Raw genomic sequence first — 13,561 nt, forward strand, 5'->3', positions numbered from 1 at the left:
AGGTTCTGACTCTTTTTTTCCTATAGAAACTGCTAGAAAACATCCTTTGATCCCTGACGGCGAACCTTTTCGACACCAAGTGCCGAAACTGGAACGCACGCATGCTGGAGCCCAGAAACCCGAAGACCAGCTGGCCGGTGCACATGTGTGCTCCGGCCAGCTGGTCTTCCAGTTTCCGGTGTGCACATGAGTGCTGGCCAGTTGGTCTTCGGATTTCCGGTGCTCCGGCATGCGCGAAGATCAGCTGGCTGGCGCACATGCCCACATTGGAAACCAGAAGAGCAGCTGGCGACAGCCCACATGCCCACAGAGAGGGCTTTGCGTGCCATCTCTGGCACATGTGCCATAGGTTCGCCATCACAGCCTTACACTGATCTCACTGATTAATCTAGAATTAGATAAAATCCAAGCAGACTCTCAAATACTGCACAATGTTAATTTTCCTCTGACCATCCCAATGCGTGAGGGAAGGATGGAGAGAAACACTTTCTCAGTTGTAGTGTTGTCTAATAACCTCACCCAACAAGAGCCTTGGTAGTACAGTGGTCTAAGGCACCCTGTTATTAAGCTGGTTATTAAGACCAGCTGCCTGCAATTACTGCAGGTTCAAATCTCGCCAAGGCTCAAGGTTGACTCAGCCTTCCATCCTTTCTAAGGTAGGTAAATTGAGGATCCAGTTGTGGGGGCTATAAGCTGACTTTGTATAAATATACAAAAGTATGAAGGCTATTGCTTAGCGCATTGTAAGCCGCCCTGAGTCTCCGGAGAAGGGCAGCATATAAATCAAATTAAAAAAAAAAACAACCACCCACGTTGCTATTTCTTTGTTCATGTTTTTCTCTACTTTAATTATAGTTCCCCTTGTGATGTTTAGGAGGATACTTTTCAACTGGCTTTTAATTGTGTTACAAGAGCCATGATGGCACAGTGGTTAGAATGCAGCATTGCAGGTTAATTCTGCAGACTGCCAGCGGTTCGGCAGTTCAGGTATCATCAGCTCAAGGCTGACTCAACCTTCCATCCTTTACATCCTTTGGTAAAATGAGGACCCAGATTGTTGGGGGCAATATGCTGACTCTGTAAACTGCTTAGAGAGTGCTGTAAAGCACTGTGAAGTGTTATATAAGTCTAGGTGCTATTGCTATATTTTTCCCAGGCAAGTTTTTAGTTCTTATGGAAAGAGAATGTAGATAGATTTCTTCTTAAGAAAAAATAGCCTGTTTTATACCTCCTGCTATTCCAGCTTAATTTTATTTATTTATTTATTTATTTAGAAACTTATATGGCCACCTCTTTTGTACATGATAAACCTAGGCAGGTCACAGTATTAAATACCAACAGAATAAACAAAACGGACTCAACTCCAAGGCAACAGCATATATTGCAACCACAAGGTTGCAACATCCAATAAATTCTATATGGATACTTGCATTTACTGGAATAACACACTGGGGTAAACAAAAATACTAAAGGCATTTTCAGTTAAGTATTTTTCAAAATCTATTTTAGTTATGATCCACAATTTGCAGCCATACCTCAATACAATCTCCTTATCAACAATATGAGAAGCACAGAATCACACTAACTGCAGCAAAAATAACAATTTTAGAAACCGAAAGTTCCCATCTAGTTTTTGCAGGAACTACTTTATATCACACAAACCATCTCATTAGAAGAAATCTATACAAGGCTTCATGATGTCACAAACTTCTTCCCCATTGACCTGGCCAGCTGTAGTAGGCATGTAGTAAAGCGGTTTGGTCTAGTGGTTAAAGCACCAGAGTAGAAAGCAGGAGACCATGAGAGCCTGCTGGGTGACCTTGGGCCAGCAACGCGCTCTCTCTCTCTCAGTCCAACTCACCTCACAGAGTTATTGTTGTTAGGAAAATAAGAGGAGGAAATATGTGGATGTGTTTCCTGATTTGAGTTATTTGTAAAAATAATAAAGGAGGGATTCAAATAATAAATAAATAAATAAAAATAATGTTAATGTTAATATGCATAATAACAATAATCTTTAATAATAATGAATAATAATAAAAATAATTTAAAATAATTTAAAAAAACAACTGTTCCAGCCTATTAATGCTTGAAGTATGTGCTCTGGGCATGGTTTATTTCTTATTTCTTAATTTATTAGTTCTGTTAATGGAGATTTTTGCTATTATCCTTTGTTCAGCATCTTTTCTCAGAGGACTAGACAAAACAAGCTTGTTAACTGGGTTTAGGTTTTCCCACAACATGACTCATTGGGTGAAGTTAGCTAAACTTTCTGCATGACTGGATCTGTTAGGATTTAATTTAACCTCCTTTTTCATGTATCCCTAACATATTACTTCTCCCAAGCTAACCCGCTTAAGTGTGACTTGGGAATAGACCCATGCACACTCAGAACTCTCCTGCTTATGCATCCCAAATCACTTGCACACTTCTATAAACATAATAGAACTTCAATTTCAAAGATGCCCATTTCCTAGGCATAGGATGCCACAGCCAAAAACTAGTTTGTGCTTCATTTACAAATAACAAAGCTGGTGTTTCTGAAGCAGACCAGACCAATAAAGAAATTGATATCATTTGCATCAATTTACATCATTTAGATAATTAAATAATAGATTAATTCACATCTATTTAAAATAAATAGGGACAAATTACATTCATTACATAAATTTGTATTTAATAGGCACCTCTCCCAAATAGTCCGTTAAGTTTGGCTTTTACTACAATTGCAGGTATACTGGATTTTGAAACACACATTCTTTCTGGGATCAGATGACCATTTTTCAGCTACTAGCAAGTTTATTCTTATTTTCTTTATTTTTATCCTGCCTTTATTGTTTATAAGCAAGTTAAAGATGGCAAACACGCCTAATAGTCCTTCCTTCTATTTCCTCACACCAGTAGGCTTTTCATGCCTAAGGTGGGACTAGAACTCAGAGTCTCCTGGTTCCTGAGTAAACACCTTAAGCCCTAGACTAGATCTTTGGGGTTCTTATTCCGAGAGAAGTTTACCACACTGGATTAAATCATGATGAAAACAACGACAGCTGGTATGTTTATATCACCCAGTTTAATTACTAGTAAATAATGCCCTTGAAGATTCTAGACATCCTCTGAACCCAGTCTGTTATATATCTTAGCCATGACTAAAGAAGATACTGATTTCAGAATCCCTTATTATGAAGAAAAGTGTAGTCAAATATTAAAGGTATCCTTCAAGTCAAGGTATGTATTCTTGGTAATTTCACAGTTACATCCAGATAATTTTCTTGATGGCAACACAGAAAACACATGCTATTATCTCTGTGTGGTGGTGTTTTTATTTTCACCCTATCCAGCTAGTGGAATTTTCTTGTGGTCTCTCCTGAAGCACTAGCCAGCTCTGATCCTGTTTAACTTCAGTATCAGCTAAGGCCAAGTAAACACAGTTCCTGAATCTTATCAGAACCTTTGCCTCCGCTGCATCCTACAGCATTGCTGCAAAAGAATGCAATCTTTTACAAAGCAACAAGTAAGCAAAGCAAGTTGGATGAGCTCTTGAGCAACTAAACACTGTTTGATCATTCCCAGGCCATTTAAATTTTATCACATGCCTGAATCAAACAGGTTGCAAAACAGCGACTGATTTGTCAAGGTGGGACCAAAGCCAGTGTTATCACTGGTGTGACAACAATATTAGAGGGAGCAGCAGCTCCATAACCATTTCTCTCTGTTCAGAATAACACCATATGCATTGGCTCATAAATATAATGGCCCTCAAAGCTAACAATAATTAAAAGTAGGAGATTGCACACAGTTGAATAAAAGATCTTTAAAATACAAGGAAAAAAAATAGAAATAACTACAGTATAATTACAGCAGGGCCAGATGCATCATGTGTTAGCCACACCCAACCCCTGGTTAGCAAAGGGGGAAAAGTCACGATACGATGTGATGCCGCGTGTTTGACATCCCTGAACTACAGTACTCAAAGTCACATGATGCAGAAAGTGGTAATATCCTAGCTATGCTTTTGTTTTTGTGTATTTTACATTTCTTATCTTTTAAAATTGTTTGTATTCCACCCTTATGTTGGTCTGTGACCATAATAAAGATGTGATTGATTTAATATGTAAATCAATCTAAATGTTAAAAAGATGTCAGGGCAACAATAGTTTTAAAGTTCCACAATTAGAACATCACTACAGTTACAACAGTTTATTTAGTGACCATTTGAAGTTACAATGGCACTGAAAAAAGTGACTTAGGAACTTTTTCACACATACGACCATTGCAGCATCCCCTTTTCCAACCTTCTGACAAGCAAAGTCAACTGGAAAGCCAGATTCATTTAACAACCAGGTTGCTAACTTAACTGCAGTGATTCACTTAAAAACTGTGGCAAGAAAGGACTACCTGTATAAAAAAGGTCCTATCTTTTGCTCTACTAAAATAAGATAACAGCCAATCCAACTGTTGCAAGTCAAGAGTCAAGCTAAATGGAAAGGCAGGGATATTTTCTTTTATGCAAAGTTAAAAAAAATAGCTTGGGCTGCTTTTGTATGGGACTTAAACATCTGGCAGTAGACTTTTTTTAAAGTCAATCTTCCTAAACTTGTTCTCCTCACATTCACCAGGCTTCCACTCCTTTTATCTCCCAGACAGCACAACCATAGGCCAACCTTTTTCAAACCTTTGTGTTTCAGTTTTCAGAATTCTTAGTAATTGCCACGCAACTCCGGGAATTCTGGAGCTGAAAGTTCATATATCTGGAAGTTGTTCAATTTGAGGAAGGCTGACACGAATTATAGTGATTCAATCTGGTTCAATGCATCGGGAAGCACCTGGTTGTGAAGACTGCGTTATGAAGTTTCTCTGCCCCTTTCTGCATGAAAAAATGAAAAATATCTTTGTAACAATATTATGTAGTGCATCCTTCTAAGCCTTGCATAGTTTCATATTAAAAGGCTCCATGAACGGATGTCTATTTGACACTTTGACTTAGAGGTGTGTTGCTGACTCATTGATAAGCCACATATATATTGATTCCTTTGTGTGTGTGTGTGTGTGTGTGTGTGTGTGAAACCAGCAGATGTGGTTAATTTGTGCTGTCACCACAAACCCAGCACTTAAGTAATAATTAAGTAAACTATGGCTCAATTAACTGTCAGAGAAAATCTGAAGCTTGGATAAAATGCATAAAGGGGAAGAGTGAGAAATGGCACTACACACACACACACACATTTATTCCCAAAGGTGTTTTGCATTTGTGAGAAGTCTCTGCATTTGGGGTGGGGGGGACCAAGAGCGTGAGGAAGAATTGTGCCCATGAAGCTGGTGTTCATTAAACATGACTGGGGTGGGGGGAGTGGAATGACATTTCTTATCAAAAACTTCTGCTTCTGGCATCTGCTGGGTGGGGAAATCCGGCTACTGAGGCTCCACGCTCTGCTGTTTAGCATCAGCGCCCCCCCCCCACCTTCCCAGGGCGCTGCACGCACTTCAAACAAGAAGTAACAATCGGAGGAGCCCGTTGAGAAGATTCTCACACTTGAGGCAGGAACTCGGCGGTCCTTTCAGAAGGGGAGGGAAACCTGGTAACCGCAACATAAGTTGCGCTTCGCGAGAGGGAAAAAAAAAATCGAGGCGGCGAAAGACTGACCTTCGATCCAGAGATTTCTGACAACAAAGCCACAGGCTCCCAGGAAAAAGTCGGGTGGGGAGGGGGAGAGAAAAGCGCTTCTTCGGCCACCACAATTTCCCGCGCTTCAGTGATGGGGTTTCAAACCCTCCCTGTCCCTTCCTCCACTTACGCCAGTTCTTCCCCGGCTGCTTTATGAAGCGCAAACCACCTTTCCCCAAGGTAATCCGCAGGTCGCACTCTTGATCCGTTGCATCACCAAGCCGGTAACCAAGCCAAGCCAACGCGAAAAGGGGCGGGGGCTACGTGAGAATCTGACCGCCTCGCTTGGCCCAAGCCACTTCGGCACCCGTTCTTGCCTGCGTTTTGCAGGCGGCATCCTACCTATTGTCAGTTAGGATTGCGGCAATATATATATATATATATATATTTGAGGGGGGAGTAGCTGTTGTAGAATTCGAGCTGCTTGGAACTTAAAACGCCCGTCCGCAAGCAAAAAAAAAAGCGATTCTCGGGCGCATTTATCTCAGGGAAAGTCCCACTCCAAAAAAAAAGGGGGGGGGACGGCAGGCGCCCTCGCAAGACCGCAACCCTGCGTTTTGTTGTTGTTTTTTCCCCCCCCTTCATTCCCACGCGGCTCCACGGGACTTACTCTTAAGTAGGTCTGCACCGGATGCCTCTCGAGGATTAAGCAGACCTCGTGAGGAAGAGGCGCGTACTTAACACACGGGCGCGAGCGCGCGCGGGGTCGACAACGTGGAAAGAGCCGCGTGGCTTTTAGGAACCTGCGGGTTTAATCTTTTTTCCAACTCCCGCTGTTTCTTCCCCGAGGCATTGAGGACAAATTAGCCACAGGAGCTAAATCGAGAATAGAAAGCCCAGCGCCTTAAACTGGGAGAAAGGAGGCAGAGAGAGAGAGAGAGAGTGGAGGGAGGAGAAACTCACCGCGATCCCTCCGGCGGCTGCTAGGTATAATAAGCGAGTTAGAAACTCCCGCCGGATTTCAAGCTCTCTTTGCTCGCGAAGTTTCCTCAGCGGCGCTTTCCAAAAAAAAAAACAAAAACCCAACAACAACAACCTGGGGTCCCTTGTTAATTCTCTCTCTCTCACACACACACACACACACCACAGGTTGCCCTTCAGAAAACTCGGGCTGGCCAATACCTGCGAAACCTTATTAGGAAATGTTTGTGGGAGTTTTGAGCCCAGGCGGGAAGCCGGGTTTTCAGCGAGGGCATGTGGGGGAAAGGGGAGGGAAAAAAATAATAATAAAAAAGCAGGCAGCCGCCTCCGGAGCGGACCGCTTGCAGTTTTGACAACAAACGCCGGTGACCCCGCAGCCAGCCAGAGGGAAAGAGTCAGCCTCCTCGAGGCGGGAATGGATGGGCTGGCTGCGACGAGAGGGGGGAGGGAGACCCGTGGGATGGCCTGGGGGAGACGGGGGAAGAGGGGGAAGAAAACAGCTACGGTCGCTGCGATAAACAATCCTCCGCAGTTATACAACTGGCGGCGGCGGGGGGGGGGGGTCGCCTCAGACGGTGAAGATTCCGGAGTCCATGAGGACACAGGTTCCCTGGGCTAACCAGGTTATGTCCCGAAGGTGCTTTTTCTGGAGGCAACTGGACTTTCTTGTTTTTCCTTTGAAGACGTTTGGCTTCTCATCCAAGAAACTACTTCAGCCAGTGGCGGATTAAGGCTCACTGGTGCCCTAAGCACTGACAAATCTTGGTGCCCCCCCCCCCTCCTTTGTACATACTGTACAAACGAAGACAAGCTGCTACAAATCTTCATTGGGTTTTTTTTTTCTTTCTCAACTTTGTGGTGCCCCCTTTGGGCCTGGTGCCCTAAGCAGTCTGCTTAATGGTTAATACACCACTGTTCAGCTCTGACAGGATAGTGGGGAACGGAAGGATATACACTGCTCAAAAAAATAAAGGGAACACAAGCAGAAGACATCCGAGAACTGAATGAATGAAATAGCCTTATTAAATACTTTGTTCTTTACATACAGTAGTTTATACACTGCTCAAACAACTAAAGGGAACACAAAACTACTGTATGTAACAAACAAAGTATTTAATAAGGCTGTTTCATTCATTCAGATCTTGGATGTCTTCTGCTTGTGTTCCCTTTATTTTTTTTGAGCAGTGTATATTCCTTGCGGATTGAAATCCTTCCATTCCCCAGTATCCTGTTAGAGCTGAAGAAGCTTCTTGGATGAGAAGTGAAACACCTTCAAAGAAAAAACGAAGTCCAGTTGCCTCCAGAAAAAGCACCTTTGGGACCACCATGACCTGGATGACTGAGAATCTCTACAGACTTTTAACCAGATTGTGCTTTATTCTCTTAACCCGCTGTTCTCTGCTCACGTAGCACGTTAAAACTTTGAAACATGGGGTGGGGGGGGCAGCAGGGGCCCACTCTTGAGGTGGCATCATCCCAAATGAGCTATCTTTATTTTTTTTTCCAGGTGTGACTTCTGGCTGCCCAAATCTTGTCCATTCCTGTTTTGATGTATCTTTTCACTTGGGTGGGTGGGTGGATAGATTGTGTCTTTGCATCAGGACAAACAGGTATTTTTTATTTAGATTTGGAAGGTGGCTATTAGAGTTAAGAAGACAAACACCTGAACAAAATTATCCATTGTGTTGCAAAAGAATACAAGGGCTCAGCAAGTGTCAGCCCTTAGAGGTAGTGCAGACAAGAAACGCCAACCCTGAGTACTAACACTGTCTTCATTGGAAGGTTATAGTAACATAATTTTTCAACTTTGAAAGTACCTCTCTCCTCCCTTACTTTTATTCTCCTGAAAACTCGGGAAGGTCCCTTCTGAAATGCTTTCTCTAAACTCTGCCTCCCCCTCTGACTCGGTTTTTATCAGACTGTTGTCTAGGCTGCAGCTCTTCCTCCTGTCTCACAAAATCATTCCCACATAAAATTAAAACAACAAGCAACCAAATCCAAACTTGCAGGCAAAGCCACACTTCCAAAGCCTTTTGGAACCTTTATAGGATGGGAATTGTGCATATCTCCATGGAGGGAGGGGAGGGAGGAACAGCATCCAGAGGTCAGACACTTTGATAAAGAAGATATGCTTCTGGGGTCCCACTAGACGACATTGTTTAATTGACCCAGGAGCACCTGTATTTTACTTGATCTTGCTGAGACCACTGGAGACAGGTGGTATCCCTCAAATAATTAGGCTGTATGTCACAAGAAGCTCTATAGATGATAACCAGCCCTTTGAATTGCACTCAGAAGCCAACTACTGGTTGCAACCAGTGCAGTTTGCAGAGCAATGATAATGTATAGGCATATTAAGATGTGCCCATTGTTGCCCATCTCACTATTTTACATGAGTTGTAGCTTCCGGGTGGTCTTCAAGGGCAGCTCATGCAGAGTGAATTGCAATAGTCCAATCATGAGATGACTAGAACATGAGTGATTCTCTAAAGAGCCTCTAGGTTGAGGGAAGGGTGCAACTGGTACTCAAGATAGATCTGTGCAAAGGCGTTCCTGGCAACAGCTGCCACCTTCTCTTCAAGTAGTAATTATGAAACCAGGAGAGAAAACCCCCCCTCAAGTCTCAGATGGGGAAGCCATCTAAATCCAAAGAAAAAGAAAACACTCAAGAACCAGGAGGATCCAAACAGACACAACCCACTTGACCTAGTCTTCCCTATCCAAACAACCTCTAGACACTGGGCCAGGACATCAACAGCACTTCCTGGATGATCTGAGTGAAGATGAACATCTGGTATCATTGGCATGGTGATAACACTAGACCCTAAACCAACAGATGACTTCACACATGTAGATTCCATGTAAATGTTAAACAGGAGGGGCAAAAGCTTTAAGCTGTGAAGCAATGGACAGAACTTTCTCCCACACTCCCATCAACATTAATTGGATCTGACCATAGAGAAAGGACAAGAGCCACCACAATACAGTGCCTCCCAGTCCCAAACCCTGTGGTTGGTCCAGAAGGTTGACAATATCAGAAGCCAATGAGAGATGAAGTAGCACAAGAATGGACGCACTATCCTCCATCCCGACTTGGCAAAAGCTACCAACAAAGGTTATGATGTTAAAGAAAGCTATTTATTTCATTTCTGGAGTGAAGATTGTGGGTTTATTTCTATATTTCAGAATAAAATTGGATAGGAAAAGGAAGGTGTCACCATGTGTTTCTTTCATTCCATCAAAAACATCTTCCCACAAAACAGTTGGAAGCGCAGGCTATCTCTATATTTTCCTTCAAATTGCAAGGGAATGACATCAGTAGACAATACGGCTAAGGCCAAATACTGAAAACCTTAAACACAGAGAAATTGTAGCATGTACTGATGGAATCTTCTGACTAGTAGTATAACTTTCTTTTGGTAGAGTTTACATATTAGACATCTTTAATGTAAGCTCATGCAAACAGTCAATTCAGGAAAGGGTAATCTATCCTTTAATAAAGTAGTGTTTATGTTCTCATGGTTTACCCATGGCTATTTTAAACATAAACTATTATCTTGGCTTGTGCAACACATTCTGAACCATAAACTAACCACAGGGGCTTGATTTCCACAGCATGGTAGGCTAAAATATGATTGGTTGTTTGATTTGTATCCCCTATGAATTGAGAAAATGAAAGTTCTTGTTTGTTACAGATAGCTGCACGTAAAGGCCTTGATACCTCTATACAATCTGAGCCTCAGAGAGAGAATCTTGAATCTCTCTTAGACCTGTTTCAAAAGGCTGATGTGAAGATTACAAACCTTTGAAGTGCCTGAGCCCTCAGGAAAGAAAAGACAAATACATTTGTTATAAAAAATACATTTGAGTTTTAAAATGCATGTGTTGTGTCTCCTGTCTGCTTTCTCTCCTCTATTGACAACTGCAAAAATAATGTGGAGTATTCTTTGTAACATCAGTCTTTCTATTGCCCTTCAAGAGGTTGTGCAAAAATTCCCTGGTTGTGTTACCAAAACACATTAAGTCATCTATTAGTCACATTTTAAGTCTAATATGTTGTTAGGTTGGAAGGCTTTCTTAGCATGGGTTTTAAATCTAAACAAAATACTACATGCTCTTTTTTGGTTTTCCTTGTAAAAAAATGGTGGTGAATCTTCCTGTTCTTCCATTGTAATCTGATGCTGAAATTCAGTGATGCAATATCAAGGAACCTTATGAAAGTTTGATCTCGTCCTTTTTAGAAAATATCTATCATACTTATCTTTTAACTGGATGGGAGGCAATAAGAAATTTTTACTTGGAATTTTTTTAAAAATCCCAATAAGGCAATAGTAAACCAATTTCATATTCTTGTCAAGAATGTAATACTGTCTTTTTCCCCCCTTTTAAAGCAGTGAGATATTTATATCAAATAGGTGTCCCAAAAGTTCGAAGGGCATTAACCTTACTGTGTTGCAACGCATTTCCCACGATAGTTTTGAAAGACTGATACAAAAAAAACCCATATAAATTGAGACTGTGCCCCAGAGGACAAGGGGCCATTCAAATTAAAGCTCACATCCTGCTATACCGCATCTTCTATATCAGTGGTTCTCAACCTGTGGGTCGGGACCCCTTTGGGGGTCGAACAACCCTTTCACAGGGGTCGCCTAAGACCATCGGAAAACACATATTTTCAATGGCCTTAGGAATAATTTTATGGTTGGGGGTCACCACAACATGAGGAACTGTATTAAAGGGTCGCGGCATTAGGAAGATTGAGACCCACTGTCCTATATTCTATAAGGACTCACGGACTCAATTTGTAACACCTAATAAAATATATGGGGAATACTGATCTCTTCTACATCCAACTACTGTTATCGGATCAGTAAAAAGTAGTTTCTCTGATTGTGGCCAGATTCTGTTATGGTCGGGTGAAATCCAGCAGGTTCTGACAGGTTCTGGAGAACCAGTAATGGAAATTTTGAGTAGTTCGGAGAACCGGCAAATACCACCTCTGGCTGGCCCCAGAGTGGGGTGGGAATGGAGATTTTGCAATATCCTTCCCCCAGGAGTGGGGAGGGAATGGGAATTTTGCAGTATTCTTCCCCTGGAGTGGGGTGGGAATAGAGATTTTGCAATATCCTTCCCCCAGGAATGGGGAGGGAATGGGGATTTTGCAGTATCCTTCCCCTGGAGTGGGGTGGGAATGGAGATTTTGCAATATCCTTCCCCCAGGAGTGGGGTGGGAATGGAGATTTTGCAGTATCCTTTCCCCAGGAGTGGGGAGGGAATGGGAATTTTGCAGTATCCTTCCCCCAGGAGTGGGGAGGTAATGGGGATTTTGCAGTATTCTTCCCCTGGAGTGGGGTGGGAATGGAGATTTTGTAATATCCTTCCTCCAGGAGTGGGGAGGGAATGGGGATTTTGCAGTATCCTTCCCCTGGAGTGGGGTGGGAATGGAGAGTTTGCAGTATCCTTCCCCTGCCACGCCCACCAAACAATGCCCACCAAGCCACACCCACAGAACTGGTAGTAAAAAAATTTGGATTTCACCACTGGTTATGGTGTATGCAAAATTAGACTCTAACTGCCCAATGATAATCCATCACCAATTGTAATATATTGTCTGCCTTTTTTTGTTTTTTGCACAGTCATCTGACTACGTAATTTCTTCACCGTCACAAAAAAGGTCATAAAATCAGATGTAGTCACGTGATGATCTGCTTAACGACTGGCATATGTTACAGCTGTAATTTCAAGCTCAATTATGGTTGTAAATTGGGGACTACCTGTATGCCAATGTCACATATTTGATGCAGATCAACCTAAATTGTAGAAATAATTCCAAATTATGGTAGGGGTACCAGATGATGTCTTTAATGACATTTGGGCTCCAACTGGCACCCATCCCTCCTCTGGATACCACAATTCTTTATTTTCCTGGTTTGTTACTGTTCATGCAAAGCCCAGTAGTCATATATTAACATTTTATTCCAATATTGTGATATATTTACTGGTGCTGTATACGCTACTCAGGTCTCTTGGAACTGTATCTCCTTCCATATTCTATTTCTTTTCCAAAATACATATATGTTAGCTTTCTTGAGGATTGGCAGATTGCCGTTTCCTTATGTTTACCAAAGTGATATCATTCCACTGTAGGGACATTTTAACTCTTACTAATTTTCCAGTTTATGCATTTATTTTTTCTTCATTACTTAACCTCACTTCTAGCCAAGTGTAAGTGACAAATATCCAAGTAATATGAGAAATAACATGAACAACTCTGATGCACCAGAAAACACTGCCAAATCAAGCAAACACCACCTGCATTTTACTTCCCAAAGGCTTCATTTTAAAGTTGAAGAATCTTTATTCATCTTCTCCTTTGATCTTAGACAAAGAAAAATGCAGGTTCTTGTCCTTCTTCTCTCTCTCTCTCCCTTCCTTCCTATCTTCCTTCCTATCTCCCTCCCTCTCTCAGGTGATGCTATACACAGGATTGAGTGTTTTTCCAGTGAGACCGGTCTATCAGGGCAACCTGGTCTATCCAAATATGGGACGGAGCATACTGCTTCCGCTTTTGCCTTTCAGCCCCAATCTAAGAGCCTTCGCAGGCAGTGACTTCCATGACAAACTATTTTTGTGTTAAATTTAAATTTACCGACAAAGAAATAAAGGGAGACTAGTATAGCTATTTCAAGCTGTTTAGTTCTCATCAGCTAGCCATATCTTTCTGGGATTCGAACCTGGGCAGTTAGATGTTAATTTACATCTGCCTAACATGCAAGCGGCCTGGGTTCGAATCCCAGAAGAGTATGGCTAGCTTATGAGATCTAAACAGCTTGAAATAGCTATACTAGTCTCCCTTTATTTCTTTGTCGGTAAATTTAAATTTATTCACAGGATTGTACTTTATAACAGGATTGTATTGTGAATAGCACCACAATTTTCACTATATTTTTAAGTCTGCATTCTTCTACAGAAAAGCTT

The 13,561-nt window shown here is 42.0% G+C and overlaps 1 protein-coding gene across 8 annotated transcripts in view; it reads right to left on the minus strand.

The window, feature by feature from the left end:
• The window catches only part of MYLK (myosin light chain kinase), a 196,261-nt gene extending 189,150 nt beyond the window's left edge, over positions 1-7,111 (minus strand). For 2 of the 8 annotated variants that reach the window (XM_034422935.3, XM_034422911.3), the window contains exon 1: positions 6,566-7,111. The gene's annotated coding sequence lies outside the window, so the exon portion shown is untranslated. Of the gene's footprint in view, positions 1-5,641; positions 6,528-6,565 lie in introns of those variants that run through there. The other 6 variants (XM_034422941.3, XM_034422929.3, XM_087881752.1 and 3 more) reach the window with 4 other exon arrangements.
• Between the last annotated feature and the right edge of the window lie 6,450 nt (positions 7,112-13,561).

This window comes from Pantherophis guttatus, chromosome 1 (assembly GCF_059756535.1).
Source record: "Pantherophis guttatus breed Tessera chromosome 1, ASM5975653v1, whole genome shotgun sequence".
NCBI classification, from domain to species: Eukaryota; Metazoa; Chordata; class Lepidosauria; order Squamata; family Colubridae; genus Pantherophis; species Pantherophis guttatus.